The 12,200-nt window shown below is 46.0% G+C and overlaps 2 non-coding genes across 2 annotated transcripts in view; both read left to right on the forward strand.

The window, feature by feature from the left end:
* Window positions 1-11,515: 11,515 nt before the first annotated feature.
* On the forward strand, window positions 11,516-11,670 carry LOC131270873 (5.8S ribosomal RNA). Its single transcript, XR_009179872.1, has one exon. It is a non-coding gene; the product is annotated as a 5.8S ribosomal RNA (ribosomal RNA).
* A 487-nt stretch (window positions 11,671-12,157) lies between these two features.
* Window positions 12,158-12,200, forward strand: part of LOC131270886 (large subunit ribosomal RNA) — a 4,089-nt gene continuing 4,046 nt past the window's right edge. The window contains exon 1 of the ribosomal RNA XR_009179883.1: window positions 12,158-12,200. This exon is cut by the window's right edge and continues 4,046 nt beyond it. This is a non-coding gene — a ribosomal RNA (large subunit ribosomal RNA).

Raw genomic sequence — 12,200 nt, forward strand, 5'->3', positions numbered from 1 at the left:
TATGTTTTTCTGAGAATTTATGAAAAATCGACTAAGTTTGAGATGCCTTTAAGTAGGGATGCTGTATTAAGATGGGAGATGAAGAAGATCAAGATTCATCTCCATGCAGCATCCCATTCATCTCGCAGCATCCTAACATATGAATTTCAAAGAATTTATGAAAAATCGACTAAGTCCGAGATGCCTTTAAGTAGGGATGCTGTATTAAGACGGGAGATGAAGAAGATCAAGATTCATCTCCATGCAGCATCCCATTCATCTCCCAGCATCCTAACATATGTTTTTCTTAGAATTTATGAAAAATCGACTAAGTCCGAGATGCCTTTAAGTAGAGATGCTGTATTAAGATGGAAGATGAAGAAGATCATCATTCATCTCAATGCAGCATCCCATTCATCTCCCAGCATCCTAACATATGTTTTTCTTAGAATTTATGAAAAATCGACAAAGTCCGAGATGCCTTTAAGTAGGGATGCTGTATTAAGATGGGAGATGAAAAAGATCAAGATTCATCTTCATGCAGCATCCCATTCATCTCGCAGCATCCTAACATATGTTTTTTTTAGAATTTATGAAAAATCGACTAAGTCCGGGATGCCTTTAAGTAGGGATGCTGTATTAAGATGGGAGATGTAGAAGATCAAGGTCCATCTCCATGCAGCATCTCACTCATCTCTCAGCATTCTAACATATGTTTTTTTTTAAAATTATGAAAAATCGACTTAGTCCGAGATTCCTTTAAGTAGGGATGCTGTATTAAGATGGGAGATGTAGAAGATCAAGGTTCATCTCCATGCAGCATCTCACTCATCTCTCAGCATCCTAACATATGTTTTTTTTAGAATTTATGAAAAATCGACTAAGTCCGAGATGCCTTTAAGTAGGGATGCTGTATTAAGATGGGAGATGAAGAAGATCAAGATTCATCTCCATGCAGCATCCCATTCACCTCGCAGCATCCTAACATATGTTTTTCTTAGAATTTATGAAAAATCGTCTAAGTCCGAGATGCCTTTAAGTAGGGATGCTGTATTAAGATGGGAGATGAAAAAGATCAATATTTATCTCCATGCAGCATCCCATGCATCTCGCAGCATCCTAACATATGAATTTCTTAGAATTTATGAAAAATCGACTAAGTCCGAGATGCCTTTAAGTAGAGATGCTGTATTAAGATGGAAGATGAAGAACATCAACATTCATCTCCATGCAGCATCCCTTTCATCTCCCAGCATCCTAACATATGTTTTTCTTAGAATTTATGAAAAATCGACTTAGTCCGAGATGCCTTTAAGTAGGGATGCTGTATTAAGATGGGAGATGAAGAAGATCAAGATTTATCTCCATGCAGCATCCCATTCATCTCCCAGCATCCTAACATATGTTTTTCTTAGAATTTATGAAAAATCGACTAAGTCCGAGATGCCTTTAAGCAGGGATGCTGTATCGAGATGGGAGATGAAAAAGATCAAGATTCATCTCCATGCAGCATCCCATTCATCTCCCAGCATTCTTACATATGTTTTTCTTAGAATTTATGAAAAATCGACTAAGTCCGAGACGCATTCAAGTAGGGATGCTGTATTGAGATGGGAGATGAAGAAGATCAAGATTCATCTCACTGCAGCATCCCATTCATCTCGCAGCATCCTACCATATGTTTTTCTAGGAGATTATGAAAAATCGACTAAGTCCGAGATGCCTTTAAGTAGGGATGCTGTATTAAGATGGGAGATGAAGAAGATCAAGATTCATCTCCAAGCAGCATCGCATTCATCTCGCAGCATCCTAACATATGAATTTCTATGGATTTATGAAAAATCGACTAAGTCCAAGATGCCTTAAAGTAGGGATGCTGTATCAAGATGGGAGATGTGGGAGATCAAGATTCATCTCCATGCAGCATCCCATTCATCTCCCAGCATCCTAACATATGTTTTTCTTAGAATTTATGAAAAATCGACTAAGTCCGAGATGCATTTAAGTAGGGATGCTGTATTAAGATGGGAGATGAAGTAGATCAAGATTCATCTCCATGCAGCATCCCATTCATCTCGCAGCATCTTAACATATGAATTTCTTAGAATTTATGAAAAATCGACTAAGTCCGAGATGCCTTCAAGTAGGGATGCTGTATTAAGATGGGAGATGAAGAAGATCAAGATTCATCTCCATGCAGCATCCCATTCATCTCCCAGCATCCTAACATATGAATTTCTTAGAATTTATGAAAAATCGACTAAGTCCGAGATGGCTTTAAGTAGGGATGCTGTATTAAGATGGGAGATGTAGGAGGTTTTGACCTCCTCAAGAAGCTACACCTAGGCAAACTGCCTAGGGTGAAAGTGCGAAGACCAATCGAATAGTAAGACAAGTTTTGACCGATCGCCCTAGGCAAGCTTGTATGAAGAAAGGGACCCTATGGGTCATATGGAAATACATGAAAAATCGGCTAAGTCCCAAAATTGGGATGTCTGAACTACACTAAAAAGTTACCACATCAAGCAAGGCAAAGTACCTAGGTGAACCCTAAGAAGAAACACGGACCAAGTCAGATGGCCTAAGTCAAGAGTACAAGTGACCTAGGCAAAGTTGTATGGCGCTGAGGACCCTGAAAAATCGGGTTAGTGTAGTTCAGACAGGGGAGGTTTTTGGGTCGGCTGAACCTCCTTATTTTGGGTTTTGACCTCCTCAAGAAGCTACACCTAGGCAAACTGCCTAGGGTGAAAGTGCGAAGACCAATCGAATAGTAAGACAAGTTTTGACCGATCGCCCTAGGCAAGCTTGTATGAAGAAAGGGACCCTTAGGGTCATATGGAAATTCATGAAAAATCGGCTAAGTCCCAAAATTGGGATGTCAGAACTACACTATAAAGTTACCACATCAAGCAAGGCAAAGTACCTAGGTGAACCCTAGGAAGAAACACGGACCAAGTCAGATGGCCTAAGTCAAGAGTATAAGTGACCTAGGCAAAGTTGTATGGCGCTGAGGACCCTGAAAAATCGGGTTAGTGTAGTTAAGACAGGGGAGGTTTCAGGGTCGGCTGGACCTCCTTATTTCGGGTTTTGGCCTCCTCAAGAAGACAGACCTAGGCGAATTGCCTAGGGTGAAACTGCGAAGACCAATCGAATAGTAAGACAAGTTTTGACCGATCGCCCTAGGCAAGCTTGTATGAAGAAAGGGACCCTTAGGGTCATATGGAAATTCATGAAAAATCGGCTAAGTCCCAAAATTGGGATGTCAGAACTACACTAAAAAGTTACCACATCAAGCAAGGCAAAGTACCTAGGTGAACCCTAGGAAGAAACACGGACCAAGTCGGATGGCCTAAGTCAAGAGTACAAGTGACCTAGGCAAAGTTGTATGGCGCTGAGGACCCTGAAAAATCGGGTTAGTGTAGTTCAGACAGGGGAGGTTTCAGGGTCGGCCGAACCTCCTTATTTCGGGTTTTGGCCTCCTCAAGAAGACAGACCTAGGCGAACTGCCTAGGGTGAAAGTGCGAAGACCAATCGAATAGTAAGACAAGTTTTGACCGATCGCCCTAGGCAAGCTTGTATGAAGAAAGGGACCCTATGGGTCATATGGAAATATACGAAAAATCGGCTAAGTCCCAAAATTGGGATGTCAGAACTACACTATAAAGTTACCACATTAGCAAGGCAGACTTGTATGAAGAACGGGACCCTGGTGAAAGTAGCAAATATCCCAAACCGAACATGAATATTATACACACAAGAGTACGAACATAAAGGAACACGGACCAAGCGTACCGAGAGAATCGGTACTATAGAACCCTCGTGGTTCTACACAAAGACTTTATGTTAGGGGTTCAAGCCCCATAGTACTCAAACGGTGACAGTAGCAAATATCCCAAAACGAACGTGAATCTTATTCACAAGAGTACGAACATAAAGGAACACGGACCAAGCGTACCGAGAGAATCGGTACTATAGAGCCCTCGTGGTTCTACACAAAGACTTTATGTTCGGGGTTCACACCCCAAATCGAACGTGGAATTTACTTTCTGATGGTCATGCGGTCGTCCAAAGGGGTCTAGTATCCTGGGATGACAAGCATCACGGGCACAGCTCGTATCAAAACAGTCGAAGAGGCCCGCGAAAGCTTGCTTTCCATGGCTATGCGATGCACAAATTGAGTTTACTCACCGTAGTATAAAACGAACGAACCGAACCTATCCGAGTAGGGATAATGGGCGCAGTAACATACTTCTGTGACCCAGCGAGAGTTGAACGAGGTGACATGAACTGTCAGTGGCTTATATCAGATGGGATACATACATGAGATTGCTTTCAAATCTACACTCGAAAACCTAACCAAGTAAAAGCGAACGTGGGGAGGATTCGAAACCGGTAACGAAATCTTAAGCTGGAAAGAGTCATCACTATGGATACATATTATGCGAAACCAATCAAGTGCTCATTACTGATCCAAAACCGAAGAGCACTAGTGAACACCTTAATCTCACCCTAGTTCACATCCAAGTGATCGACCACGTGTGTGAAGCAAAGACCAATCGAATTCCTGAATGAACCGAACACTATGAACAAATGGCCAAAAACGTTATAACTATCCAAACATACTACTATCTAGCGAAAGTCATCACGATGGAACCATACCATGATCTTTAACCTATAGCGCTCACCATATTCCTACCCAGAGTGCAAGTGAACAGATTGCTCACCCCTACCCAGTTCACAACCACGTGATCGACTAACATACCGAGGTTACCACAAGTCAAAGTTATACGTTTACAAGCGCAAGACCAATCGAAAACCCCGAAAGCAATCTCGACCCAAAATGTATTATCCGTGAGTGTAGTCGAGTCTCGTACTCGTCATCTGTAATCGTCGGATAGAATATCCAGTACACGGTTGTCTTTCCAAATGAAATCTACATACAGAACTCGCTCTTGGCAAATGGGTGGCAATGGCGCAATCAGGAGCGAGTTCCCGTCCGGGTGCCAAGTGATTGGCAAATGTCTGGGGGAAAGCAACCATATGTTGATTTGTCTGTTAGTGTACTGGGTGTTTGAGGTATGTAGTATCCACGCTTGGTTGGGTGTGTCAGAGGACCGTGAATGCGTTCGCAACCCCAATTGGGGTACATCGGGAATGATTTTGTGGAACCGATGTGCCCGGCACACACTAAGTTTTGTTGCAAGTTAATAGTGTGCCATGTCCGGGGGGGTTGTGATTAAACTCTGGTGAATTGCGTACTGTGGTGATTGGGGTATGAAAGCCCCGCAGTTGCAATGATCGGACGCGCCTAGCGTGTCCTTTAGTTGATGGTAGGGAAATGAAGGCCCTTGTCAGCTCACCTAAGTATTCATGGAAGTTTGGCATAAGGTCGCTGTGGTAGGGGTATGAAGGCCCCGTCAGCGCATGCACAATCGGGCGCACGAGCGCTTAGCGGAGTCGAATGCCGCTCAAGTGCCTGTCCGGTGCATCGGGTGTGTGTGTGATACGAGGGCAATGAGGTTCGCACGGGGGCTCGCCTCCCGTGTGCTACCGGACTTGACAACATATAGAACGTGGTGTTTGCTCCTCCGGGTGCAATGGGACAATGAACATTCGAACGCAAAGTCGGAATTCTGGTTGATCCTACCAGTAATATACGCTCGTCTCAAAGGTTAAGCCATGCATGTCTAAGTACAAACAGATTTAATGTGAAACCGCATAAGGCTCAGTATAACAGCTATAATTTACGAGATCATCAACCTAGTTACTTGGATAACTGTGGAAAATCTAGAGCTAATACATGCAACATGCCAGGACCCTCGCGGGAACTGGTGCACTTATTAGTCAAACCAATCGCGGGTTCTCCGTGTCATTGAGTTGAAGTCTGGATAATGATGCTGATCGTATGGTCTCGCACCGACGACAGATCTCGCAAATATCTGCCCTATCAACTATGGATGGTAGTATAGAGGACTACCATGGTTGCAACGGGTAACGGGGAATCAGGGTTCGATTCCGGAGAGGGAGCCTGAGAAATGGCTACCACATCCAAGGAAGGCAGCAGGCGCGTAAATTACCCAATCCCGGGACGGGGAGGTAGTGACGAGAAATAACAATATGAAACTCTTTAATGATGTTTCATAATTGGAATGAGTAGAGCATAAATCCTTCTACGAGGATCAAGTGGAGGGCAAGTCTGGTGCCAGCAGCCGCGGTAATTCCAGCTCCACTAGCGTATATTAAAATTGTTGCGGTTAAAACGTTCGAAGTTGATACTTGTCCAACACAGTCCGGCTCCGCCGACCCGGTCAACCCGTGGTCGGTGGGCCAAGTCGGAATCTGGTTGCGACTCAATGGTGTGGTAGGGCACCAAGTCTGTGTCATGGTGTGCCCTTCAACGGGTGCAAGTGTAACATAGAGCTCGACCGCTCACGTTTACCTTGAACAAATTAGAGTGCTTAAAGCAGGGTGCCCAAACGCCCTAGAATAATCTTGCATGGAATAATGGAATACGACCTTGGTCTAATCTTTCATTGGTTTGTACTCAGACCGGAGGTAATGATTAACAGAAGTAGTTGGGGACACTAGTATTACGGCGCGAGAGGTGAAATTCGTAGACCGTCGTAAGACTAACTAAAGCGAAGGCATTTGTCAAGGATGCTTTCTTTAATCAAGAACGAAAGTTAGAGGATCGAAGGCGATTAGATACCGCCCTAGTTCTAACCGTAAACGATGCCAACTAGCAATTGGGAGACGCTACAACCAGGTGCTCTCAGTAGCTTCCGGGAAACCAAAGTCAGGTTCCGGGGGAAGTATGGTTGCAAAGTTGAAACTTAAAGGAATTGACGGAAGGGCACCACAATGAAATGGAGCTTGCGGTTCAATTTGACTCAACACGGGAAAACTTACCAGGTCCGAACTTATGGAGGTGAGACAGATTAATAGCTCTTTCTCAAATTTAAGGGTAGTGGTGCATGGCCGTTCTTAGTTCGTGGATTGATTTGTCTGGTTAATTCCGATAACGAACGTGACTCACATATGCTAACTAGAACGCAGTCAGCGTTAATGCGTCGATGCCGATTGGAACGGGTTAGGACCTTTCGGTGGAGTATGACCTGACACCTTCGCTGTTCGTGTGCGCAAGTGCACTTACGGTACGCTGCTTAGCAGGACAATTTGTGTTTAGCAAAATGAGATCGAGCGATAACAGGTCCGTGATGCCCTTAGATGTTCTGGGCTACACGCGTGCTACAATGTGGGTAGCAGCGTGTCTCCTATTCCGAGAGGAACGGGAAATCACTCAAATACTCACTTAGTAGGGATTATGGATTGCAATGGTCCATATGAACTCGGAACTTCTAGTAAGTGCTGGTCATCAGCCAGCGTTGAATACGTCCCTGCCCTTTGTACACACCGCCCGTCGCTACTACCGATGGATTATTTAGTGAGGTCTTTGGAGATGATCGTTCGCTGGATCCTCGTGAACCGCGTCTGCTTTATCGAAGTTGACCGAACTTGATGATTTAGAGGAAGTAAAAGTCGTAACAAGGTTTCCGTAGGTGAACCTGCGGAAGGATCATTAGTGGCCAAGTGATCCTTCCAGAAGTCCGAACCTGCGGGTTGAGACTTCGGCACAAGTTGCCATATGATAATTGACGAAACACTATAGAAGTCCGAACCTGCGGGTTGAGACTTCGGCACAAGTTGCCATATGAAAGTTGACGAAACACTAACAAGTCCGAACCTGCGGGTTGAGACTTAGGCACACGTTGCCTTATACATGACTTCGAACAAATACACAAGTCCGAACCTGCGGGTTGAGACTTAGGCACAAGTTGCCTTATACATGACTTCGAACAAATACACAAGTCCGAACCTGCGGGTTGAGACTTAGGCACAAGTTGCCATATGAAAGTTGACGAAACACTAACAAGTCCGAACCTGCGGGTTGAGACTTAGGCACACGTTGCCTTATACATGACTTCGAACAAATACACAAGTCCGAACCTGCGGGTTGAGACTTAGGCACAAGTTGCCTTATACATACATTGGCCAAATAAACAGAAGTCCGAACCTGCGGGTTGAGACTTAGGCACAAGTTGCCATATTATATTCGATCAAACACTAAGTAGTCCGAACCTGCGGGTTGAGACTCAAGACCGTAACAAGATGTCACTATACAAGTCCGAACCTAAGGGTTGAGACTTAATGCGATCTAGATACCAAGTTGACATCCAATACCTGTTGAGCAAAACCAAAGATTCCCTGTTCTCGAATGATTACACTATATAACAGGGAATCATGAAGAAATCAAGCAAGCGTGAAACAAAGTCATCACTTGGGCATGCTCGATAGCCAACCACATGACCTTAACCTAAGAGAGCATGCAAACCACACGATACCTATAAACGATTAACCCGCCCTAGTTCAATCGTTCACCAAGTGATGACTTCAGTATGGCTAAGAGAAAAACTTTTAAATGGGAAAAACTCTAAGTCCGAACCTCCGGGTTGAGACTTCCGCGTCGGAGGTGGGCGCACCTCCTATCCGAAAGATGATGAATCAGGGGTGTTCGGTCAGCAATGGTCGGATGCCCCGTCGTAGTCCAACTATGACAATCAAAGTCAAGACCTCCGGGTTGAGACTTTCCGCGAGTACAAGCATAAAGGAACACGGACCAAGCCGTACCGAGAGAATCGGTACTAGAGCCCTCGTGGTTCTACATTGAGAGAGCCCTCGTGGTTCTCATTAGGGGCTTTATGCAAGTCGTACTCAATACTGTGGTGTGAAGTATAAAGTATAGTCCTCGCCTGGTCCACGCTGCTTCGGCGGTCCTGGGTAAGATAGTTAATTCTAGCTTGCCCTATAGTGGAATGAGGACACTTAATGCTTCGTCTTTTAGCGGCGGCTAGACTCCTCCTCACGGGGAACGAGTTGACGCGCACAGCGGCGGCTTACGCACTATGGCAATCATGGATGCCTGAAGATTCCGTGAAGTTCTCCCCTGGTCCACGCTGCCTCGGCAGTCCTGGGTAAAATGGAATATTTCCAGCTTGCCCTATAGTGGAAGAGGACTATCCAACAATACAAAGTCAAGACCTCCGGGTTGAGACTTTCCGCGTCGGTGGTGTCGCGCACCGCCTATCCGAAAGATGGTGTAACAGGGGTGTTCGATCAGCAATGGTCGGATGCCCCGTCATAGTCCAACTATGACAACCAAAGTCAAGACCTCCGGGTTGAGACTTTCCGCGTCCGGAGGTACGCGTACCGCCTACCCGAAAGATGGTGTGCTTCTGGGGTATTCGATGAGTCGGATACCCCGTCGTAGTCCAACTATGACAATCAAAGTCAAGACCTCCGGGTTGAGACTTCCGCGTCCGGAGGTACGCGTACCGCCTACCCGAAAGATGGTGTGCTTCTGGGGTATTCGATGAGTCGGATACCCCGTCGTAGTCCAACTATGACAATCAAAGTCAAGACCTCCGGGTTGAGACTTCCGCGTCCGGAGGTACGCGTACCGCCTACCCGAAAGATGGTGAATCAGGGGTGTTCGATCAGCAATGGTCGGATGCCCCGTCGTAGTCCAACTATGACAATCAAAGTCAAGACCTCCGGGTTGAGACTTTCTAAGAGTACAAGCATAAAGGAACACGGACCAAGCCGTACCGAGAGAATCGGTACTAGAGCCCTTGTGGTTCTACATTGAGAGAGCCCTCGTGGTTCTCATTAGGGGCTTTATGCAAGAAGTACTCAATACTGTGGTGTGAAGTATAAAGTATAGAGTCCTCCACTGGTCCACGCTGCTCCGGCGGTCCTGGGTAAGATAGTTCATTCTAGCTTGCCCTATGTGGAAGAGGACTCAATACCCTACCTGTTGAGCTTGAAACAAAGTCATCACTTGGGCATGCTCATATTGCCATACACAATTACATTATATTCGAATGAGCATGCAAGCGACCCTATATAGACCGAACCAAAACGATAGATACCGCCGTAGTTCACCCCCACCAAGTGATGACTTCAGTATGGCTAGTGTGTGAAGTATAAAGTATAGTCCTCCCCTGGTCCACACTGCTTCGGCGGTCCTGGGTAAGATAGTTAGTTCTAGCTTGCCCTATGTGGAAGAGGACACCATACTTAATACTGTGGTGTAATGAACAAAGTATAGTCCTCCACTGGTCCACGCTGCTTCGGCGGTCCTGGGTAAGATAGTTAGTTCTAGCTTGCCCTATGTGGAAGAGGGCATACAAGACAAAGTATAGTTCTCCCCTGGTCCACGCTGCTTCGGCGGTCCTGGGTAAGATAGTTAATTCTAGCTTGCCCTATGTGGAAGAGAGCATACATGAACCAAGAACGAAGGTTAGATCGAGGAATGATTCGACAACTAACCGATGGTATGAAATGTGAAGAATTCAAGCAAGCACACAATCAAGTCATCACTTGGGCATGCTCGATAGCCAACCTCATGACATTAACCTGTAGAGCATGCAAAAACCAATATATATGTAAACGATGCCTCCCTAGTTCAGCGCTTCAACCAAGTGATGACTTCAGAATGGCTAAATCAAATCGGTTCAAAACATACCATCGGTACCCTATTGAAACACACAAGTCGATATCAAACCTCATGATTGTGTAGTCCTCCACTGGTCCACGCCGCTTCGGCCGTCCTGGGTAAAATGGAACATTCCAGCTTGCCCTATGTGGAAGAGGGCACATTACTCAATACTGTGGTGTGAAGTATAAAGTTCAGTTCTCCCCTGGTCCACGCTGCTTCGGCGGTCCTGGGTAAGATAGTTCATTCTAGCTTGCCCTATGTGGAAGAGGACACTTAATACTTCGTCTCTAAGCGGCGGCTTGACTCCTCCCTACGGGGAACGGGTTTACGCGCACAGCGGCGGCTTACGCACTATGGCAGTCATGGATGCCTTACGTTTCTATGAAAAGTGTGTTCCTCCCCTGGTCCACGCTGCTTCGGCAGTCCTGGGTAAGATAGTTAGTTCTAGCTTGCCCTATGTGGAAGAGGACACGTAGACTTACTGTGGTGTGAAGTATAAAGTTCAGTTCTCCCCTGGTCCACGCCGCTTCGGCCGTCCTGGGTAAAATGGATTCATCCAGCTTGCCCTATGTGGAATGAGGACACTTTATGCTTCGTCTCTAAGCGGCGGCTTGCTCCTCCCTACGGGGAACGGGTATACGCGCACAGCGGCGGCTTACGTTATGGCAGTCATGGATGCCTTACGTTTCCATGAAAAGTGTGTTCCTCCCCTGGTCCACGCTGCTTCGGCAGTCCTGGGTAAGATAGTTAGTTCTAGCTTGCCCTATGTGGAAGAGGACACGTAGACTTACTGTGGTGTGAAGTATAAGGTTCAGTTCTCCCCTGGTCCACGCCGCTTCGGCCGTCCTGGGTAAAATGGATTCATCCAGCTTGCCCTATGTGGAATGAGGACACTTTATGCTTCGTCTCTAAGCGGCGGCTTGCTCCTCCCTACGGGGAACGGGTATACGCGCACAGCGGCGGCTTACGCAAGTTAGTCACCCTCGGCAGTGGATCACTCGGCTCATGGATCGATGAAGACCGCAGCTAACTGCGCGTCATAATGTGAACTGCAGGACACATGAACATTGATAAGTTGAACGCATATTGCACGTCGTGGGAACCTACCATGATGTACAGATGACTGAGCGCTTATATTTGAGAAATGTATCGCATACATTTAACTACGCCGTGACACCCGTCACGAGACGTGCACCATGATGTTAACTAGGGTCGCGACGACCCGCTAGCATTAAAGAACCCGTGGTTTACAATATACTGGCATTGGAATTCGAAGTATTTAGAGCGTCCGTGTTCCCGCGTGAGGCGGAAGTACGAGGAGAAGGCGTGCTTGTGGTGTCTGTGGTGGTGTTTACTGATGTCTAGCTTCAGCTTATTTATTTATTTAAATAGAAGCGAAGATGTCAAAGTAGCGTCGAAGCAGCAGCGGTAGCACAAATGATTCAAGTATGGAAGTTGACCAAAGGAACACAAACAAACTAGCGTATGGGCAATGGAAGGTATCAGTGAGTTAAACCACACGCGGGCTAACAGCCCGTTAACCGAGTCCAACGGTACATATTGGACATTGAAACAAAGTAGTCGCAAGCCAGATGTGACGATAACAACCGCAAGGTACATAAGCCTCAGTTCATGTGTGACAACCCCCTGAATTTAAGCATAT

The sequence above is a fragment of the Anopheles coustani genome, assembly GCF_943734705.1.
Source record: "Anopheles coustani chromosome X unlocalized genomic scaffold, idAnoCousDA_361_x.2 X_unloc_7, whole genome shotgun sequence".
In the NCBI taxonomy this organism is placed as follows: domain Eukaryota; kingdom Metazoa; phylum Arthropoda; class Insecta; order Diptera; family Culicidae; genus Anopheles; species Anopheles coustani.